The sequence below is a fragment of the Neolamprologus brichardi genome, chromosome 7 (assembly GCF_056152115.1).
Source record: "Neolamprologus brichardi isolate AB-2024 chromosome 7, ASM5615211v1, whole genome shotgun sequence".
Lineage (NCBI taxonomy): Eukaryota > Metazoa > Chordata > Actinopteri > Cichliformes > Cichlidae > Neolamprologus > Neolamprologus brichardi.
Window position 1 is genome coordinate 67,904,419 of NC_142110.1, and position 22,055 is coordinate 67,926,473.

The following is a 22,055-nucleotide window of genomic DNA, read 5'->3' on the forward strand; positions in this document are numbered from 1 at the left end:
GAGGCCAGCACGGGAGCCACGACTTAGGCAAGTGCCTGTCACGGCGAGGGCTCAGACCAAAGGCAGGAACACACATGGCGCCGTCCTGACACCGGCGAGCGCAGCTAGCAGGCAGCCACATAATGACCTGTCAGTGTTCGACCCGCACAGGAAGCACGATAAAGACAAATAATAAAACCTCACGGCGAGATTCAAAACGGCACGAGCACCTTTTCCTCCCACTGATGGCTGCAGTCCACATTTACATAACAGCAGATGTTTCCTCTGCACACAGAATATTCCAACATGGCTGATGATGGCGTACCTGATTGCTCCACTCTGTCCACACATGTGAACGCGGGTCTTCCACCCAGAACAGAAACTCCACCACAGCCTGGAGTGAGTACCCCACTTGGCATTGGACTTTGGACCATCACCATGGCCTGGGACTTTGAGCTGCTGACTTTCTTCTGTGCTGCTTCACTTACAGCTGCAAACCACCCAGATGTGAGCTGGAGGTCACAAAGGAAACCAACAGAGACCAATCAAAGCAGGAGCATCACCCCGAGGCCATCAGAGCGAACCCCTGCATCCCTTTGGCTGTGCCTCAAAATAAAGTTCCTGGTCCTGCCCATCGAAGTTATGAAGAGAATCTGAGACAAAGGGCAGACAAACTCCACTCTCTAATCAGGATTGCAGCCATCTGCCTTCTTTAAGCCTTTAAGACCTACCATAGAACCAAGTCCACCAGAGCTTATATTATATTTTTACATGTTGTGGAGCCATTTTTGGGAGCATTTCAAGTTGCTATACATCAAAACAACCATTATAGCCCAAATTGTAATAATATGTCTGCATTAAGTGCATAGTCATTATGTAAATTGCAAAAAAGTGCAATAAACTACAAAAAAATTGAAAATCGTTTTTGTTTTTTTAACATATATTTCTAGTTAGAGAAATTTAAGAGGCTTATCCCTCAAAACTGTAAATACAAAAAAGTTGCACAAAATAGTTTCCCACCACAGGAAATTTATTTTGAGTGTCTTCATAGTTTTATTTTTGAAATACACCAATTTTTATACACTGCAGGAAAAACGAAAATAAATATTATAATGCAAATTTGCAAAAAAGCAGCATATGCATCAAAATAAACTATTTCCAGCAGTGCAATATGAGTCCTAAGCATCCCAGAAACCACACAGAAAGTCATAAAGTCAAACATAACTTTTAAAAACACCAGTATAGGCTCATGAGGCCCTGATGGTAAAAAACTACATTTCTGCAAAATTTAGTTACGCAAAACGGAGCGTGCTCGCTCCAACCGGCTTTAAAGGGTTAAGCCTACTGAGCACATATTACTACTTGAATACAGCGACGGCAGATAGCCGCAAAGAGCCGTCTTTAGCAGCTAATTGCCATCGATACCTCCTCCAGGCTGAACATCAGCCAGCAGCAGAGACGGAGGCGGAGCTGCTTTGTGATAAAAACAACGATGTGTAATAGGTGCAGTAATGGCAGCGAACCAGAAAGGTCAAGGTCGCGCCTCTGATGCCAGCGAGCCTCGAGCGACGCCACCATTCGCCATCGATCTGACCGGCCTTCGCGCAGACACAGACGCGCTGGAAGCCGGTGTTTTATGCCGGTACTATCCATTGATTCGGGGAAAGTATCCGAAGATTTAATTACAGAAGTAACACATAAACTGTCCTCTGCCTGGAGTAGTTACAGGCTGGGAGAAATACGGCCGTGTCCTGCTGAAGTAATGGCCGGGGCTGGATTTGTGAGACAGTTGTGGAGTTTATGGGTGAAACGATTTCAGGCTTTTCCTCCTGCGGTGCATTAGCTCCATTAGCACCATCCACAGAGGAAAACAGGAAACCAGCTGCTGATTTACACCTGCGATCTGTCCATTTAGGGACTCGTCTTAATGCTATGTTATCGCTCCCATTTAGAGCCTGCAAACAGCCCTGCTCTGACTTTTTAAGCTTTCTGAGATCATTTTAGATATGAAGCAAAAAAAAAGACTTTAAATATGATTTAGACCTCATTTCTACATTATAGATAATCCATGGGATTTGCAGAAAGCACATAAACCACTTAAATACAGCCCAGTGATCAGGCCTGATTACTGCCAGACCTGCTGAATCAAGAAATCGCTTAAACAGAAGCTGATAGCGTGAGGCTAATAGATCCCAAACAGCAGCAGGTAACGCCACGATCTAGAGAAACACTGACTGACAGCTATCAGCTTGGAAAGGGTTGCAGAGCCATTTCTACGGCTTTGGGAGTCCAATGAGCCGCAGTGAGAGCCACGATCCACACATGGAGAAAACCTGGAACAGCGCTGAACCTTCCTAGCAGGAGAAATCTGCATTTACACAGATAAAAAGATCAGGAGCGGGCAAACACTTTCTCCTTTTAAAGAATTTTGCACTATACATTCTTCTATCTGCAAGCCGCCTGGAAACCCTACACCATAATACAAAGTCAACCTCTCTTGAATGCACGGACGCGGCCCACGATGGCTGCGGTCGCCCGTAGGTCCCGCCCACACGTTTCCAGTTAAATTGTCTTCAGTTTTCAAACTGACACGAAGAGAATGGATCAAGTCAAAGTAATGGGAAAAAGGCAAAATTGCATTCAACCAAACAGGTAAGAAAGAGAAAACTTCTATATCAAACCAGTGACATAAAATGAGGCGACCTGTTATGTTACATCCTTTCTCGCCACTTCTGTTTTTTGGTTTTTGTCTGCAGTGCGTCCTCTCTGTTCTTCTGACGATTGTTATTGACAGAATAAATGATTAACTCCACCTTCAAACGAAGCACGTTTCCTCCCTCCTTTTTCTATTTACAAAAACTTGTCTTCATCTGAAGAGAGACGCTCATTGTGTCCCTGTCAGCGTTTCGCAGGGAAGCTTTCATGAACCCACAACAGATGTCTGAAACGTTCTGCCAAAATAAATGTTTTCTGCCTTCGAGTTGTAATAATTAGTCGCTGGAAGCAGACTCTCAGAAACACGAGGGCGCACCGAAAGAAATTAGGACACGGCGCTAATAAAGACGCGCTTACAGCTGACAGCTTTAAACAGGGAGTCATTAGCTTTGTGTTTTATGAAAACATCATATGGGGAAGTCTTGGTGTTTATTATTCGTATTAAAAAGTAGAGAACCACATCACTACATGTGGAAACTGGTAGTCATGAACTCCTGGATAGGGAACAACAGGAGGCTTCCAGCTGGTCTAAAACGGCCAACGTGAGGATGCTCTGACATCCCAGCGAGCAGGTTAACGAGATCTGATGGTGGTGTCCAAATTGGAGTTACCACAGATGCTCAGTGATTTTCTAACCTGCGATAATGTGCTCCTGACCAACGAGCTGATCAGAGCATGCACAGTCGCTCCTGAGATCCTGGTGGATACGTGCGACACAAAGCAGCAACAGGAGTGTTACAGCACCGCAACATCAGTAGTTCCTCAAAGGCAACTGCTAATGGTGTCGTCCTTTTCTGTGTCTGCAAAGTTTGACTCTCAGGCTCGTGTCTGGCGCTGCGCCCTCATACAGATGGATGAAAAGTGGCTGCAGAGTTTCAACAGTTTGCGCTGCCCATGTAAGAAGAAAGAAGTATTTATAGCACTTAATAATAATTCTACTTCAGGAAGTGTAGAAAGAAATGTAAGCACTGAAATCAGCTTGTAGCAGCCAAAGCAAAAGTCATCAGGATGTCGTATCATCCTGTCACAGTCTGGGCTGACAGACTGTGTGGAGGTGGACACGAGTGAACCCAAAAGCAGACGCGTGGAAACCAAAACTTTCACTCAACACGATCCAAAACAAAGGCAGGAGGAAACTAAGGAAACTAAGGCAACACTTACTGGACCACACTGGGAAAACTAAACTCCAACTGGAACATGAAGCCTGGACGTGGAACCGATCATGCATGTGAGAGGAAACCAACGCAGGCATGAGGAAAACATCCAAACACCAAACTGCAGTTCAAACAAGGACCTACTGAACACTTCTGAGTGCAGAATAAAGACGATGCATTAAATACAAATGTAAACTTGTGGCAAAGCGCTTGAAACAATAAATTTGTGCCATTGCAGAAAGTGTTGAAAAAGCTCCAAGCAAAGCCTTTCCAAACCAAAGAGGGAGTGCAGGCGTGTCTGTGGTCTCTGACCACGATCCACACCTTTATTAGTGCAAAAAAACCATCAATGTATTTTCACTTAAACAAGCAGCTGTTTTTTATCTGCATTAAAGTTATATAAAAATGTAACAGTGCAAATTCCTCGCTGACAGTTTAACCAAAAGGCATTTCCAGTGGAAACTGGCCGACATATCCTCAGCATAACCATGTATAATATCCACAACACTTAAAAAGAGGTTACACACACAATACGGTAACATTATGTTGAAGCACAGTACGTATCACTCCGCGAGGCTCCGCCTACGATAGCCGTAATGCTCCGACAATCCATCAAGCGGTGCGGCTTCGTAGCTTAGCAAAGTCATACTGAAACATTTGACAGATTTTCGAGCGCCGTGCACATAAAATCGTCTCGAGGTCAGTAAACACAACCAGAGTTCATACATAAGGCACACGGGATTATAAGGGGCTCTGTCGATTTTCAGAAAAATCAAAGGATTGATTTTAAGTGCGCCGTATTTTCCAAACAACACGGTAATAACGACGGCCCGCTAGCATGCGCTACCAAAAATAGAGCTTTGTTGTGTATCTGACGGACGAAAGCTAAACCAGTTCCACACCAGTGAAGCTGCAGCATTTTTACAAACCAGTTCTGGTTCATCGTTTCATTCAACGATTTGCTTTCGCCGCCATGCTTTTTTCCGACGTGTGCGTATGAAAACAAAAACACTGCGCATGCGCATTTTACTCATATTCTATCGCGATATTTTGTTTTTTACACCGGTGTTACCGTGAACGGTATGATACGGCCCAGCCCTACCTCCAGGTTCAGGATCGTTTCATCATTTGTGCTCGACTGACAGCACCGCCTCTGCCTCAGCACATCTCAGGTGCTTCACTATCCCCTCTGCAAATAAACGAATAACCGGCATCCAAATCTGTCTCGTCTGGTCTGTTTGCCTTTAAACCGACACATCATCGCCCTTTCACAGAAAAAGGATAAAGCTATATGACCAAACAGGCCATTTTTCACACTTGTCACAGGGAGACTACCTCCAACTCACAGTATGTTAGCCCCATAATAAAAAGGTACTCATGCTGGACTGTTCACTGGGAACTGTGGAAGTGTGATGGACGCCAAACAGTCTGAGAAGTTAGGGCACCAGCTCTGCCTTCAGATCATCACATTCAGTTAAATATTCCCAAAATTGTGTTGCTCCATATTCCATTTGTTCACTGTTTTACACTATTTTCAATGAGACCTAAAATTTAAAAACCACTTTTGACCTTTGACGAAGCGCCCCCCTCTGGACCAATTAGTGTAGTGCTAGGAGGCGTCCTCACACATGTTCCAACTAACGTTTGCACATCCCTGCAGTCAGACGTCTCCCTCAGCTCTTTCATTGTCCAACTACTTTTGGACGCGGGGTTTGTACAGGTAGCTTTGAAAAATGGGCAGAGACGGAGCTGTTTTTATGCATCTTGCACAACATGTCATCCACATATCACGATGTAATGAGCCTGCTTTGTGCGCTGATGATTTTAATTAGGGGTGGGTTTTTATAATCGATTTATCGATTATAATCGATTCTGGCTTGAATAACGTGAAATCGATTCATTAAAATCCTGAATCGATTTTTTAAATTAAATTTATTTTGCCCGAAACGCCAGAATCTCAGGTGAAAGATCACAAAATGTCAACAACCACCAAACAGCTAAGACAGTAAATGAGAGCAGGAACACGGATTCTGCACAGAGACGTAAACACTTCTTTCATTTTTGTGATGTACTGCAGAATATTTTTATAAAATCCAGGCCAGGAAAACCAGCTTCAAGGTTTTTCTGAGTTTTATCTTCAGCTACTTTGACACAAAGGCCTCTGCTGTGATGCTCACACCTTTGATAAAGTCTTGCGTGTGTCAGCTTCCTTTCTATAGATACAAAAATATGTAAATGTACTGATCTGAATTATAATATTTCTGACTGTCAAAATTTCCCAGATTGAAATCGAATCGAATCAAATCAATTCTAGAAATCAGTGACGATACCCAGCCCTAATTTTAATACATTTAGCCTGTTTAAACAAGACGACGGCGTGTCCTCAACGATGCGATCTTCAGCTGCCCTCTTAAATTATTCACTTAATTCATTATGTTAATTAACTTGATTAATAACGGTAACATTGAAGTATTTAAGCAACAGGTGAGCCAGAACCTCCACCTCTACCACTGACAACATGGCGCTTCAGACTCAATTGGACCATTTTACCATGGGAGTCGATGGGGGCCGACTAACTGTTGGAGGCAGCCTCAAGTGGACGTTAGTGGAAGTGCAGCATTGGGCACTTCGTGGAGCTTGCAGCTAGTCAGCACCAGAATCTGCTGCTATGGTGGACTTTGCTGCCCCCAAGCTTGCTGTTAGAGTCATTCACTAATAACACTAAAAGTATTTTTAATGCTGGAAACACTGTGCACATAGAAAAACTGATTTAACAGCAGGGATATCGTTAACATGTGGCCTAACCGTAAACAGCAGCACGTGTCGTACATCACAAAAGCATCTGATCTGAAGAAATCACAGCTCAGACAACGAAAGACAAATTGCGCTTAGACCAGTCAGTTTAACTGGTGGAACGAGAAGGCGCTGGTGGCTCATAAACTCTTCACAGACACTCCAGAGTACTCGCGTAACAGGCGAATCTCCCCAAAACAGTTAGCGACCTCCACCTCTGCCAGTGGAAATTCACATCCAGCCCTACAGGTGAGCCGGCGAGCACCGTGCCAGTCACTGTCCCCCTGGAGAAATCACACCAATTGCCATTTGGAGAATTAATTCAGTGACCTATGGTAATTTTAAGATTCATTTGCTCTGTGCTGGCTGTGCTCAAACTAGGAATGAGAGCCGCTCTCTTGTCTCTTCACTCATGCAAAATTCATTGTGGATAATCACCTCCAGCCCCACCCCTCCAAAAACACAAAAAAAGAACATCGAATAGCAAAATCTTTCCTTTAGTGTGATAATTAAGATCAAACATTGGATCAGCTCAGGTTTGTTTGGCTGCACAGACGGATCAGTCTGTGGCACCTGCAGAGGCCAGCGCAGCTTTTTGATTTGGCTGCAGTGACCTCGCTGCTCCAGGTCGATGCTCCAGTGGACTGCACCTTCAATGGTACGTAATCCCCGACGTCTACTCTGAGCTCCGGCTAACAATGAAAGAGCTGAGGGAGACGTCTGACTGCAGGGATGTGCAAACGTTAGTTGGGACATGTGTGAGGACGCCTCTTAACACTACACTAATTGGTCCAGAGGGGGGCGCTTCGTCAAAGGTCAACGCTTTAAGGCTGAAAGATTCCCGGGTGATGCCTTCAGGCGCTCTGCAATTTAAACAATCACACTGACGGACAAATTTTGCATGCAATTCTGATTCTTTCATTTTAAATATACAGTCACACAATATTACAAGTTATTGAAGATTCGTAGAGTTGTGCTACAGCAGGTCACGTCTCGTGTGCAAAGCCTCGTTTATGTTCACGTGCAGATGCGAGTGATTCATTTGATACGACTCAGGTCGAATCAGGTTAGCGCACGAAGTACGATCAATTACAAATACTCCTGATGTCAGGAGCAGAGATGGGCAAGTAACGCGTTACTGTAATCTGATTACTTTTTTCAAGTAACGAGTAAAGTAAGGGATTACTATTGCAAAAACGGTAATTAGATTACCGTTACTTTCCCGTAGGAACGCTGCGTTACTGCGTTACTAAAACCGTGATTTTTTGCGAGAATGTCTCATGACAGTGACGTAAGCGAGTGCGACGTTCGTGACAACAGCTGTGTGCAGATCAACAATGGATCATATATCGAGTGCAGAGAGAGTATGAGCGTGCAGCGTTTAAAGCGTGGAAGTACTGACCTTACTTTGATTTTGATTCCATAAAAAGTGACAAAAACATTAGTGTCCGTTGTGCGTGGGAAGAAAACTTTTTTTTACAGCGAAAAAACCCCTAAACTTCCAAACAAGCTCCGAGTAGCTACGACGTAATGGGAAACTCACAGAGAAACTCGCGGATTCTTCCACTGACCGCGGCACACCTGCACCAGGGTAAACCTCCGCCTACCCCACTCCTGCTTTACAGGTGAAAATAGAGCAACAGGACCGCTAGTCTTTGACTTTATTTATTTTCTGCTGTGTTTTACTTGCATCTATTTGAAAGACTGAGTGTAAACACACAAAATATTTTATTTTATGTGCTGGAATGTGCAGAAAATAGGTTTAAATGTTAAACTAATTTCTTCCAGTCAGAGAATGTTGCAGATAATTAAATGTTTGCTTGATGCATAAAGTTAAAAGATTAAAACTAATAAAACAAGTTTTAAAAAGAGACTTTTCCATTTGATTACATTTTGTATGATGATTATGCAGAAAAAGTAGAATTGGGCTGAAAGATCTATCACTTTATCACCTATTCAGGTTGTAAATCGTGTTTTTAAAAAGTAACTAAGTAATTAATTACTTTTGAAAATAAGTAATCAGTAAAGTAACGGGATTACTTTTTGGGGGAAGTAATCAGTAATTAGTTACTGATTACTTTTTTCAAGTAACTTGACCAACACTGGTTGTGACAGACTGTAAACAGGTTTCTTCATGCTGCAAAGTGTCAACATGTGAGTCTATGGGCACCAACTCCCTTTAGGGGTAATTTGCACTCTTCTCTTTGCTGCTCCGTCAAGTGCAGACTTTGCATTTCCGTCCCAAACCGAGGTTTTTATACGTAGCTGCTTGTTTATTGTAAATCCATTTAATAAATGAGGTTCCTGGTGCGATCAAGCCCGACAGCAGCGGCCATCATTCCTCAGTCTCCCGTAGCAGTCATTACTGTGTGCTAAAGACATCTCAAATCCACCTGCCAATGTGTTCGTTCCACGGCAGCGATCGAGTCACAGTCAGGTGTGAGGCAGGTAAACAGGCGGCGCGCTGACAGCAGCCCCGTGACGAGCGCTCACACAGGAAGCTTTATCAAGGAGAAGCGTCTCCGAGTGAAAACATGAAACCCGAGCGTCGGTGCGAGAGCGAAGCTTTCTGTCAAAACAACAGCTTCCTGAAGACAGCACAAACTTTACTGTCAGTTTCCTTCTGAATTCTTTAAAAGAGAAAAACAACATTTTTGGTTTTTCAGTAAACAGGAAAATATCCCGTGGCTAATGATGGCGGCGGCGCTGTTTGATGTCATCTGGGATGCCGAGGAGAAAACAGAGTGGTTTCCATGACGGTGGACGATTATTCATTACCTCTGAGACTCTGTCACGCTCACACATGCCTGACTGTGCTTGTATCTCTGCAAGGACTCACTGAAATAACACATCACACGAATCCTAACACAAGCCTGCGCCATCAAACGACCCTTTGAAGAGCCATCCCAAAGTGAGGGCCGTCCCTAAATGTCCTCATTCTTGCGGTCTGAAATAGGACGTCGTCCCCACAAACACAGATGCAGACATGCAAGTACAACATCCACCACACATATGTGACAGATTTCTCTTTTACACACAGAGGAAGGCTCCTGCAGCGCCTCGTTTACATCCATCCATTCGCTTCCGCTTCTCCTTTTCAGGGTCGCAGCGCTGGAGCCTATCCCAGCTGTCATAGGGCGAGAGGCGGGGTACACCCTGGACAGGTCGCCAGTCTGTCGCAGGGCTAACACACAGGGACAGATAACCATTCACACTCACATTCATTCGCACATTCACACCTAGTGACAATTTGGATTATCCAATTAACCTATCCCCACAAGCTGCATGTCTTTGGACGGTGGGAGGAAGCCGGAGTACCCGGAGGGAACCCACGCAAACACGGGGAGAACATGCAAACTGCACACAGAAAGACATGATGGTGGAATTGAACTCAGGACCTTCTTGCTGTGCGGCAACAGTGCTAACCACCGTGCTTCTTCATGCAAAGAAGAAGCAATTAACCAGCAGCCCAGTGATTAGACTTGAGACCGAGCACCCCAGAAAATAATTATTATAATATGTTGTGTTAAATTTGTTTAGATCAGAGGAATAAGGAAGGATTGTGTTTTAGTTTGGCTTAGCTGTAGCCTGAGAGTGTGATTGTTTAGACCAGTGGTTCTTAACCTGGGTTCGATCGAACCCTAGGGGTTCGGTGAGTCAGTCTCAGGGGTTTGGGCAGAGCCTCCGCCGTGAGATGCACGGCTCATTTTGTGCACCAGTAAAAAACAGATCTATGTTTTGAATTTGAAAAAAATCATATTTTATTTTTCACTAAGGAGGGGTTCAGTGAATTCGCATATGAAACTGGTGGGTTCAGTACCTCCAACAAGGTTAAGAACCACTGGTTTAGAGAGAAAGGAATTTATGGACACTGCTGTCATAGAAGGAGACAGGAAGCTACAGTTGGGGGTTGCTGATGCTTGTGCCTTTAATAAAACTCATAATTGTTATAAACTTAGAAGCAGGTTTGCAGGAGACTCTGCTTATCTGTAAAGTTAAGACAACAAGAGGCCAACGGCCCAGTGGATGAGGGGGGTCTCAGTGTTTGTAATATGTTAACTCTGTTTTCTCTGTTGTGTAGAGGAATTTGGTTTAGCTTGGGTGAGGAGATTACTTTTATGACCCCCAGGAAGTCACGTATACAGACACACATGCTGGTGGACAGTTATAAGTATTTGGGGGTTGTTCTTGACTCTGTCCTTTGAGTCACATGTTGCTGCTACAATGAAAAAGGTTCAACAAAGACTTTTTAAGGAGGTTGAGAGGTTTTAATGTTTCATCTGAAATGATGACTCTTTTTTATAAAAGTTTTATTGAGTCTGTTTTAACCGTCTGTATCATTGCTTGGTACGGTAATATGTTCCTGAATAATAAGACCAGACTTAACAATCTGGTTAAAGTGGCTGGTCAGATTTCAGGGAGGTCTCAGGTCCAGCTTGTGGACTTTTATAACAGGCAGGTGCTGAGGAAGCCCTTCTAGGGCTTAAATGAAGATGAATAAAGATGAATAAAGGTTTTGTGAAATCACTACTGAGTCCGGTGTCGCCTCTGGATGCTTCGAGGAATAAAAAGGACCGGGGTGAAACTGATTTCATAACATTAATCACGTTTGTGCAGGGTGCACAGTTTGCCTGGTGGAAGGAAACCTGTCTGCAATCAATCTCAGTTGAATTTGGACCAAGCGGTGAGGATTTACAAATACCTGCAGACCGACTGCAAACATCAGTCCGTCTGCACCGATGAGCACAACTCTTCACTGATGAGTTGCCAAGTTGTATTCATCTATAAAAGCAAAGGGCTGAGCGTCATTTGGAAATAAACCGACGTCCTGCAGCAACAACTGCGAGATTCCAAGTGGAGGAGACGCTCTCTGGCTGCAAACTGCTTTACACAGTGTTTTGTTGGTGCTGCTTTCACCTGCAGTCTGGATCTTGAGAACTGTTCTCAGAGAGCACGAGAATAAGACAGCGAGAAGCAGAAGGTCAGCAGGAGCATTCAACAGCAGCGAGCAGCCAGCTGTCATAGTAACAGCAGACAGGTTTGCATCTGCAGAGAGAGATCATTTTAACACTAAATCACCAGCACAGGCTGATTAATAATTATTTCTGTGCCGGTTTTCCCGATGATGCTGACAGAATTCCTGCTGCAGTTCGGACTCATCGTCGCCATAAACTGAACCTGTGGCTCGGCTCATACGATCAGCAGATATTACAGGCAGGGCGAAGCTGCAGGCCCCGATCGTACGCTGAAATAACTCACTGAGATCTGATGGCGGGAGGAGAGAAAATGAGTTTGACAGAAACGTAACCATAGCAACAGCAGCAGGTAGCATCCCTGCATGGAGACGGCACTATAGAGCAAAACGAGACTGCAGCGAGAGGCTTTTAGGGACAGTCTGTGTTCAAACAACCAACAATGAACAGATAATACAAATGAACTCTTTGTGCCGTCGCCTGACAGACTGCCAGCATCATCAAGCCTTTTCTCCTGTTATTCTTATGTCTTCATTTTGTTCATCGTTTTCCGTTTAAAGCAAACAAGCAGCCGATATTTAAAAAAGGTTGAATGTCTCAGTAGGCTGATGATAAACGGACCGACTGGATCACAAATAGTCGGGGCATCATCAGATCGTCTCTTCCTAGGCGGGACTTTGAGCTCCGCCTGAACACCGAAGCGCTCCGCTCACATTGTGTTTCTTGTCATTATCCTCTGAAGTTTATTAAAGACGACTGCTCGCTATGGAAAGACTCACATTTAATTTCACACCTTTCTACCTCAGCTTGCACCTCCCTGTGTGATCATTAAATCACAGACGCACACTTTAGTCACAGTTTGCACTGAAACCATCATTTCAACTTTTGATATTTCAGTGTTCATCTTTATTTGTTTACATGTTTGTTAGTCAATGAATGCTGCACATCGCTGATTTACCCGTGTGTTTTACTGAGATTTTGAATTACTGAATAATAAAACACAGTGTTGCTTCAGCTCATTGAGGTTTGCAGCATTCGTTCATGCACAGCTCTCTGAGCTCTGCAGCAGCTCCGTTCTTCTCTTCTTCAGTCGTTCTGTTGCAGATCTGCTGCTGTGCTGGGATCTTTGTCCTGTTGATGACCCGGTTTCTTCAGCTGTGGGACACACGGCCTCACACTGACTCTACAGAGGAGCTCATGGTCCACTCAGATCATCGTCCCTCCTCCACCGTGCTGATGGCTGTATGAGGTGTTTGTTTCCTCCAGACGTGCTGCTGTGCGTGATGGACAAACATCTCCACTGTGGTCTGTTAAGATGCAGTTTTGGAAATATACACCATGCTGGTATGTTCTCTTTAGAGAGAAGACTCTTTCCCCTGAAGCCCTAAACGAGCCATACTTGTTCACTCTTTGCTAACCGAGGTCTGAGCTGCAGCTTTTGGGTTTTTTGGAGTTCTTCTGAGTTTTGCACGTCTGACCTTGGGGTGAATTTTTTGGAACGTCCAGCGCTGTGAAGACTTGCAGCTGAATGTTTGCAATTTGTGAATAATTTGTGAATAATCTCCCTTAGTATTTGTAGACTTATAACCCTTCCCTTTTGTTATAGCCTTTGTCCTGTTGATGACCCGGTCTCTTCAGCTGTGGGACACACGGCCTCACGCTGACTCTACAGAGGAGCTCATGGTCCTCCACCATGCTGACCATGGCTGGTAATTTTTCTCTTAATTCCTATGGAAGCAGTGAGCGCTGACTTGGTGTTTATTGCAGAGTCGTATCAGAAATGTCTTTTTCACATGACGGTAACTGTCAAATCTCCAGATATGCTGTAGCGTTGTTGACAGATCATTGGTTCCCAAGGAGATGATTCACCGTGCGACACAACCTGTCTCAAGATTAACCACACGATGAAAAATGCCCCAGGCAGGCTGAGATGCAGAGGACCTCTTCCTGCTTCCTCGTCAGTTTCGAGGAGATAAGAGAAGTGAAAGAAGGAGATTTGCAAACACCTTAGAAACTATAATTCATCAATCATCCCAAATCGTCCAGACGTGCTGTACGCATCAAGTTATCGGACTCAAATGTCACGCAGCAGAGGGTCCCTGCACGTTTTCTTTTTGTCCTGATCTCACGTGAGCAGGAACCAGATTCTGCTCCTGCCGACACTCGCTGTCAGTAAAGATGAATGTTTGAGACCTCACAGCGTCTACCAGTGACATTACAAACTCCCCCTCTCCCCGCCTCGCTGCTAGGCTTTGTTGCCCGAGGTGTGGTCCTCTCCGAGTCCTCAGAGAGCTGACGTGACGAACAGGCCTCAAAGCTTTGGCGTGAAGCCTCCCGCTGCTATCTTTCATCTGAGCCGGGCAGCGGGGAGTTTGGAGGCGATGCTCCGCTTAAACGATGAAATATGACACGTAGCCCGAGGCCGCTTCCCCCCTCGATCCCCTCCCGCAACAACATCCACCTCTCCTCGACAGCCCTGCTTTAAACGTGACGAATGACAAAGGCGCACCAAGGGCAGCTCTGTGGTAACACAAGGACCCCGAGTATCGTGTGAGGAATTATCCCGCTAATCTCTTAATAAAAAGCGACATGCGGGCCTCAGCTGGCGACGCATTTATATTCCACCAATGCAGCCTCTGACTGGGATGACCCACAGTCTGGAAACTAGAGCATCAAATGAGGCGAGGGCGCGCAGAGAGGAGGAGCCCACGTGAAGCAGATGAGCGCTCGCCTCGTCGGCGTCTCGGAGCTTCTTTCTTCTCGCTGCCACTTCCGCTCGTTCTGTGCGCTCTGTACAGATCTGTCACATCAACCTGGCTGCTTCCTCCTCCTCCTCCCGTCTGTAGAGTTTCACCAAGTCACCAAGGCAACGGGCGGATGCTGCTCTATCAGTCTCCTCTTCCTCCCCTCCCTTGACTTCAGTCATCCGTCTCCTGCGGCTGGAGTAGAGGCAACGCAGACCTCCATTAAAACGAGGTCAGCGGTCCCCAACCCCCGGGCCTCGGACAGGTACCGGTCCGTGAGTCATTTGGTACCGGGCCGCGAGAGTTGAGGCTCAGGTGTGAAATGTATGGTTTTCAGGGTTTTTATCAGTTTTCAGCGTTATTTTGTTATCGTTTTTATCATTAACTCTGTTTTCCTGGGTCTTTTCATGTGTGTTATGAATAAATCTTCTTTTTTTCTGTACCGGTACTAGTTTTATTTTGTTGTATTTATCCGCGACACCTTAAAGGCCGGTCCGTGAAAATATTGTCGGGCATAAACCGGTCCGTGGCGCAAAAAAGGTTGGAGGCCGCTGCTTTAGGTGATTCACACGCTGACAGTAACAGATGGATGAGGGACGGACGCTCCGCCACGTCGATGGGGAAACGCTCACCGTTTAATGGCAAAGAGTGGCGCTGTCACTGTGCGTTTGACTGTCCAGCACCAGGATGAACAGCCATTCATTCATGCTGTGAACTGACTGTTCGAGCTCAGTCTCAGGTTCACTGGTTTTATACAGACAGCCTGCAATCATCTTGTGTTGGGGTGAACTGTCCTTTTAAAAGTACATTTATACCTCTTGCCTCTGGCCTTGGTGCCATTTATCCAGCTGGATTATTTTAGTGCGACTCAGTTTTGGAGCCTGTGGACATTTCTGACTCTCCCTTTAGAAAAATGAAACCAGATGTTACTGGATGGCTTAAATTAAACGGAGCAGAATTACTTTACATTTCTTTCTCTTTGCAGAAGTTTCATTTAAGAACAACTGTAACATTACTGCTCTTTTAGTTCTTTCCATTTCCATATTCATTAATGTTGGTTTTTAATCTTTGCATCCTGTCTGTTTGAATCAAACTGTGGCGATGCAGGATCTTCCTTGGACACGGTTACCGCGCTCTCTGTATTCCCGTCCAGGCCTTGAGGGCGTCCAGGAGGCCTCTTCTTTCCATCCATCAGCCTCCTGGGGTGTGACTGGCGTTTCCACCTTCTTTCATTTGGACGCCAACGATTTCCTGTTCCTGAGGCATTGATTTCCATTTGCATTGTTGATGGACGCGCAGCCTCTCACCAGGAAACACCGAAGTTTAACACTTTGCTTCGGTTACTTGTTTTAGCCCCACGTAGCAAATCAAATACATCAAGTTTTATTAATCAGATGAAAACATCTCATTTTTTACTCTTCAAAACATAAAATTTAATTTAATTTAATTTAATTAACTTTAATTAATTTTTTTTCTCCCATGTCCCCTGCGGGGCTCCGTAGTTTAGTGTAGTTTTAGTTAAGGAACCACGAAGAAAGACATCCACACATCATTCATCGCTCCAGTTTTAGTCTTTGGTCTTAAAGTAAAATAAAAAGTAAAATATTAAAATGTTCTGAGAGAAACTGAACAGAGGCTCCATCGGATGCAGATGATTCTGCCGGAGGTCACTTCCTGTTAAAAGCGAGTTTTTCCTTCATAGCAGGATATAGCCAGGATATAATTGGACGCTCTTTACGTTACAACAGAAAGTGCACTGAGGTGACCGTTGTTGTAAACTGGCACTATATGAATAAATAAACCTGAATGGAATTTATTATTATTGATGGCAAATCATGTCCTGGATCGAATTCAACCATCAAAGCATAAAATACAAAGTACACAATGGTGATGGAGGCAGAGAGAAAAGCTTCATCACGGCCGTCTAAAGAAGGTTGAATCGTCCATTTCAGTCTGAGATTCTGGGCTGAGCCACCACACACATCCAAAAATACAAACTGACCATGTGACCGCTCAGCGCCGGCCATTTATCAAAGATTTTACTGCAGAAAAACAGGTGAAGCTAAACTGAGTGTTAGAGCAGCTCCCAGTGAGCAGGAAGGAGGACGCCAGCCCGTCCTGGGTCTCTGAAGCCCGACTCCCTGCTGCAGTGATAAAAACAAGCAGCCGACACACTGTGGTCGGCACAACAGAATAAAATAGCCTCTTATTGTCATTGTACGTGTACAACAAACTTATGGACGCCAACAAACAACAATACTCTACTTTTTGCTTCAAATGTCTTCTTTGCATCCGTGGAAAAGGAAAACCCGTTTTTAACTCGTTTAACCCTTTAAGACCTACCATAGAACCAAGTCCGCCAGAGCTTATATTATATGTTTACATGCTGTGGAGCCATTTTTGGGAGCATTTCAAGTTGATATACATCAATACAACGATTATAGCCCAGATTTTAATAATATGTATACATTAAGTGCATAGTAATTACATAAATTGCAAAAAAGTGCAATAAACTACAAAAACTTGAAAATCGTTTTTGTTTTTTTAACATATATTTCTAGTTAGAGAAATTTAAGAGGCTTATCCCTCAAAACTGTAAATACAAAAAAGTTGCACAAAATAGTTTCCCACCACAGGAAATTTATTTTGAGTGTCTTCATAGTTTTATTTTTGAAATACACCAATTTTTATACACTGCAGGAAAAACGAAAATAAATATTATAATGCAAATTTGCAAAAAAGCAGCATATGCATCAAAATAAACTATTTCCAGCAGTGCAATATGAGTCCTAAGCATCCCAGAAACCACACAGAAAGTCATAAAGTCAAACATAACTTTTAAAAACACCAGTATAGGCTCATGAGGCCCTGATGGTAAAAAACTACATTTCCGCGAAAATGACGTCACTTCCGGTTTCGGGCAGGTCATGGAGGACATGCGACAGTTCGCGCTGATGGACGTAGGAAGTGTTACAAACAGCTGATCGGATCGGCAAAGCGTGTTTTTGGAATATTATGTTTTTGTTGCTGCAAGTGCTTTTTATGCAGTTTTTGCAAAGTTAGAAGGAAACTGTGACCGAGGACAAGCTGATGGCATAAGATGTAAGTACAACTCCTCCGGTTTCATATGCAAAAACAATTATTGCGCTAGCTCACGTGGTTGCAGAGCTACTGGGATTTAAAAATACTTACGCAAAACGGAGCGTGCTGCTCCGACCGGCTTTAAAGGGTTAAATGTTTTATTTTGTTCGGACACTGGAGGAAAACGGTGAGAAATATTGAGATGGACGCCCACTCACTCGTCTGTCATCTCATCATCAACAGTCTTACCCAAAATCAAAGAAGAAGAATCTTAAACAGCTTTTGTGGAAAAAAACAGTCCACATCCATGTTTACGCTTCCACTTTTAATTCCGACTTGAACCGAAGAACGTTAAGCTGAAGGTAATCCTCCGAGTGCACGGACGCCATCAGCACGTCTGTATGCAAGAGCTAAAAGCCAGCATTAAAAATATGATCTTAAATTTACTTTATTTTATGTCATTTTAATTTGTCATCATTACCTTGAAATGAACTGCTGGGAGCTGTGATTTAATGTGGCGCTGCTACGCTGCATATGCAGTAAATGTCTCGGCTCTATAAAACGATGTATTGATTCAACAGTAAAACTACACTCAAAATTCCACTTCTTGGTTCTATAACTCAGGCATATAAAAGGAAATTCCTCCACTAACTCTTCATGACGTGTGGCTGCACCTGATGACAGAGTGAAAGCACATATGCAGGTTTAAAGCAGGACTCCTGTGCAGCGCGTGTTTAATTCTCTGCTCTGGTTTTAACGCAGCACCACCACAGGACCAATTAACGCAACTGTGTTAAAACGCTGGCGACACAAAGCCTGCTGGGAGCTCGGGGGGGCGGGGGGACGCCTCCTGGCAGCAGAGGAATTAGCCTGGATCAAAGCTCGTTTCCAGCGCTGGCTTAAAGGATGTGGAGCAGCTGGGACTTCCAGCTCATCGCCACATGTTCAGCTTAAACCGTCGTGTGTGGCGTCTTCTTTGCGTCTGGCCTAAACAGTGCAAAGGTGCAACATCCACTCCCTGGATGTTCACCGGTGTCAGTGTGCAGACCCACCACACTGACACCGGTGAACATCCAGGGAGTGGACATTGAGATAGTGGACTCGTATAGGTACCTGGGTGTTCACCTGAGTAATAAACTGGAGCCACAACACTGATGCTCTTTACAGGAAGGCTCAGAGCAGACTCTACCTGCTGAGGCGGCTGAGGTCATGTGGAGTCCAGGGAGCGATTTTAAAGACCTTCTATGACTCTGTGGCATCTGTCATATTTACAGTGTGGTATGTTGGAGCAGCAGTTTATCTGCAGCTGAGAGGAAGAGGTTGGATAAACTCATCAGGAAGGCCAGCTCTGTTCTGGGATGCACCCTGGACCCAGTGCAGGTGGTGGGAGACAGAAGGACTCTGGACAAAATAACATCTGTGATGGACAGAGTCTCCCAGCCCATGCATGTAGATGTTGCTGCAGAGCTGCTTCAGTGACAGACTGCTGCATCCTCGATGCATGAAGGAGCGTTTCCGCAGCTCCTTCCTCCCTGCAGCTGTCAGACTGTACAATCAGAGCTGCTCCCAACAAACAGATGTTTACATCTGCGCTGTAATAACTTCTACTGTTAGAACTGCACATTACTTTTCTCAGCTTATATATAAACTAACTTATTGGAAGTTACATGTCACTTTTTAATGCACAGTTACAATCACACAATCTGCACTTTTCTACTTATTCTAAATATTCTTAACTATTTAAACATCTTTCAGTGTCCTGCTCTGTCTGCACACTTTCTGTACGCTAGTTTTAACAGCTGTGCTCTGGTGACTGTTGTCATGATGCAGATATGTAACAATTGTGTTTTTTTGTTTTCTGTTCTATGTCCTGTTCTTTTGGTATACGTGTGTTTTTTTGCTGCTGATACAACCAAATTTCCCGTTGTGGGACAATTAAAGGATTATTCTATCCTATTCTATTCTAATCTATTCTATTCTATCCTATTCTATCCTATCCTATTCTATCCTATCCCATCCTATCCTATTCTATCCCATCCTATTCTATTCTATCCTATCCTATTCTATTCTATCCTATTCTATTCTATCCCATCCTATTCTATCCCATCCTATTCTATTCTATCCTATTCTATTCTATCCTATTCTATCCTATCCTATTCTATTCTATCCTATCCTATTCTATCCCATCCTATTCTATTCTATTCTATCCTATCCTATTCTATTCTATTCTAGCCTATTCTATTCTATCCTATTCTATCCCATCCTATTATATTCTATTCTATCCCATCCTATTCTATCCCATCCTATTCTATTCTATCCTATTCTATTCTATCCTATTCTATCCTATCCTATTCTATTCTATCCTATCCTATTCTATCCCATCCTATTCTATTCTATTCTATCCTATCCTATTCTATTCTAGCCTATTCTATTCTATCCTATTCTATCCCATCCTATTCTATCCTATCCTATCCTATCCTATTCTATTCTATCCTATCCTATTCTATCCCATCCTATTCTATTCTATTCTATTCTATCCTATCCTATTCTATTCTAGCCTATTCTATTCTATTCTATTCTATCCCATCCTATCCTATTATATTCTATTCTATCCTATCCTATTCTATCCTATCCTATTCTATCCCAACCTATTCTATTCTATTCTATCCTATTCTATCCCATCCTATTCTATTCTATTCTATTCTATCCCATCCTATTCTATTCTATTCTATCCTATCCTATTCTATCCCATCCTATTCTATTCTATCCTATCCTATTCTAGCCTATTCTATCCTATCCTATTCTATCCCATCCTATCCTATTCTATCCCATCCTATCCTATTCTATTCTATCCTATTCTATTCTATTCTATTCTATTCTATCCTATCCTATCCCATCCTATCCTATTCTATCCTATCCTATTCTATCCCATCCTATTATATTCTATTCTATCCTATTCTATTCTATCCCATCCTATTCTATCCCATCCTATTCTATCCCATCCTATCCTATTATATTCTATTCTATTCTATCCTATTCTATCCCATCCTATTCTATTCTATCCTATCCTATCCTATTCTATTCTATCCTATCCTATCCTATTCTATCCCATCCTATTCTATTCTATCCTATTCTATTCTATCCTATCCTATTCTATCCTATTCTATTCTAGCCTATTCTATTCTATCCTATTCTATTCTATTCTATCCTATTCTATTCTATCCCATCCTATTCTATTCTATCCTATCCTATTCTATCCTATTCTATCCCATCCTATTCTATTCTATTCTATCCTATTCTATTCTATCCCATCCTATTCTATTCTATCCTATCCTATCCTATTCTATTCTATCCTATCCTATTCTATCCCATCCTATTCTATTCTATTCTATCCTATTCTATTCTATCCTATTCTATTCTAGCCTATTCTATTCTATCCTATTCTATCCCATCCTATCCTATTCTATTCTATTCTATCCTATCCTATTCTATCCTATTCTATCCTATCCTATTCTATCCTATCCTATTCTATCCCATCCTATTCTATTCTATTCTATCCTATTCTATCCCATCCTATTCTATTCTATTCTATCCTATTCTATCCCATCCTATCCTATTCTATCCCATCCCATCCTATCCTATTCTATCCCATCCTATCCTATTCTATTCTATTCTATCCTATCCCATCCTATTCTATCGTATTCTATTCCATCCCATCCTATTCTATTCTATCCTATTCTATCCTATTCTATTCTATCCTATTCTATCCTATCCTATTCTAATTTCCTTGAAAACCTTTGAGAAGGAGGGTTTCTCAGGTGTAGCACTTTAACTGGTAGCAAAGCACACACCGTGCGTGATGAGCACATGACTAAACGGAGCCAGCAAACAGAGACGCCTTAAAGTTACAGCTGAGCTCAACTCTGCCGGCCTGACATTAATAAAGCGCTCTGAGGTCACACTGGGCTGGGTTAGTCACTCTGTGGCGACATCCACATTTCCAATGTGGGATTTTTATTGTGTATTTATGCCAAAAAGTTGAAACGACATCCTGAAAGAAATAACTTTTTTCCTTTCTTTTCCCACCTGCTTCCTTTAAGTGTGTCGCTCCCTGCAGCGTTAACATACAGCCTTCATCGTGCCCTCAATATGTCAGCTGACTAACGGGTGCTGGGAGGGAAGGATCCGCCGCCACTAAACGGGCAGACGAGGAAACATTAGAGAGCCGTGTGCTGCTTTGATGCCAGTATGAGATACTGGGAGAAAAACAAAGACGGCGCCATGTGGTTGGACGCTGACGACGTCTCCCGTGTTAGCCAGCATGCGGAGAAGAAAGGACACAGACAGAAAGAGAAATAAATGGGTTTGCCTCCGAGTGCTTTATCTTTTAATTGCATCGATATCAGGCGTGGATAAGCATGTGCAGGCAGAAGCAGATATTATGTTGTCTTGTATGTAGCGCTCTCCATTTGTAGTCTCATCCCACGGCAACTACATCACTGTCTGAGGAGGAAACGGCGGTTTTGGTCGGACCCTGAATGGAAGTAGTTCGACAGCAACAGGTGTGCGACTTTACTCATCTTGGTAATCAGTCACAGTTACACCTGTAATCATAC

General features: G+C 43.5%; 1 protein-coding gene and 1 pseudogene across 1 annotated transcript in view; one reads left to right on the top strand and one right to left on the bottom strand.

The window, feature by feature from the left end:
- The window catches only part of immp2l (inner mitochondrial membrane peptidase subunit 2), a 210,543-nt gene that overhangs the window by 137,018 nt on the left and 51,470 nt on the right, over positions 1 to 22,055 (bottom strand). The window lies entirely within an intron of this gene.
- Positions 1,491 to 21,221, top strand: LOC148102331 (uncharacterized; annotated as a pseudogene).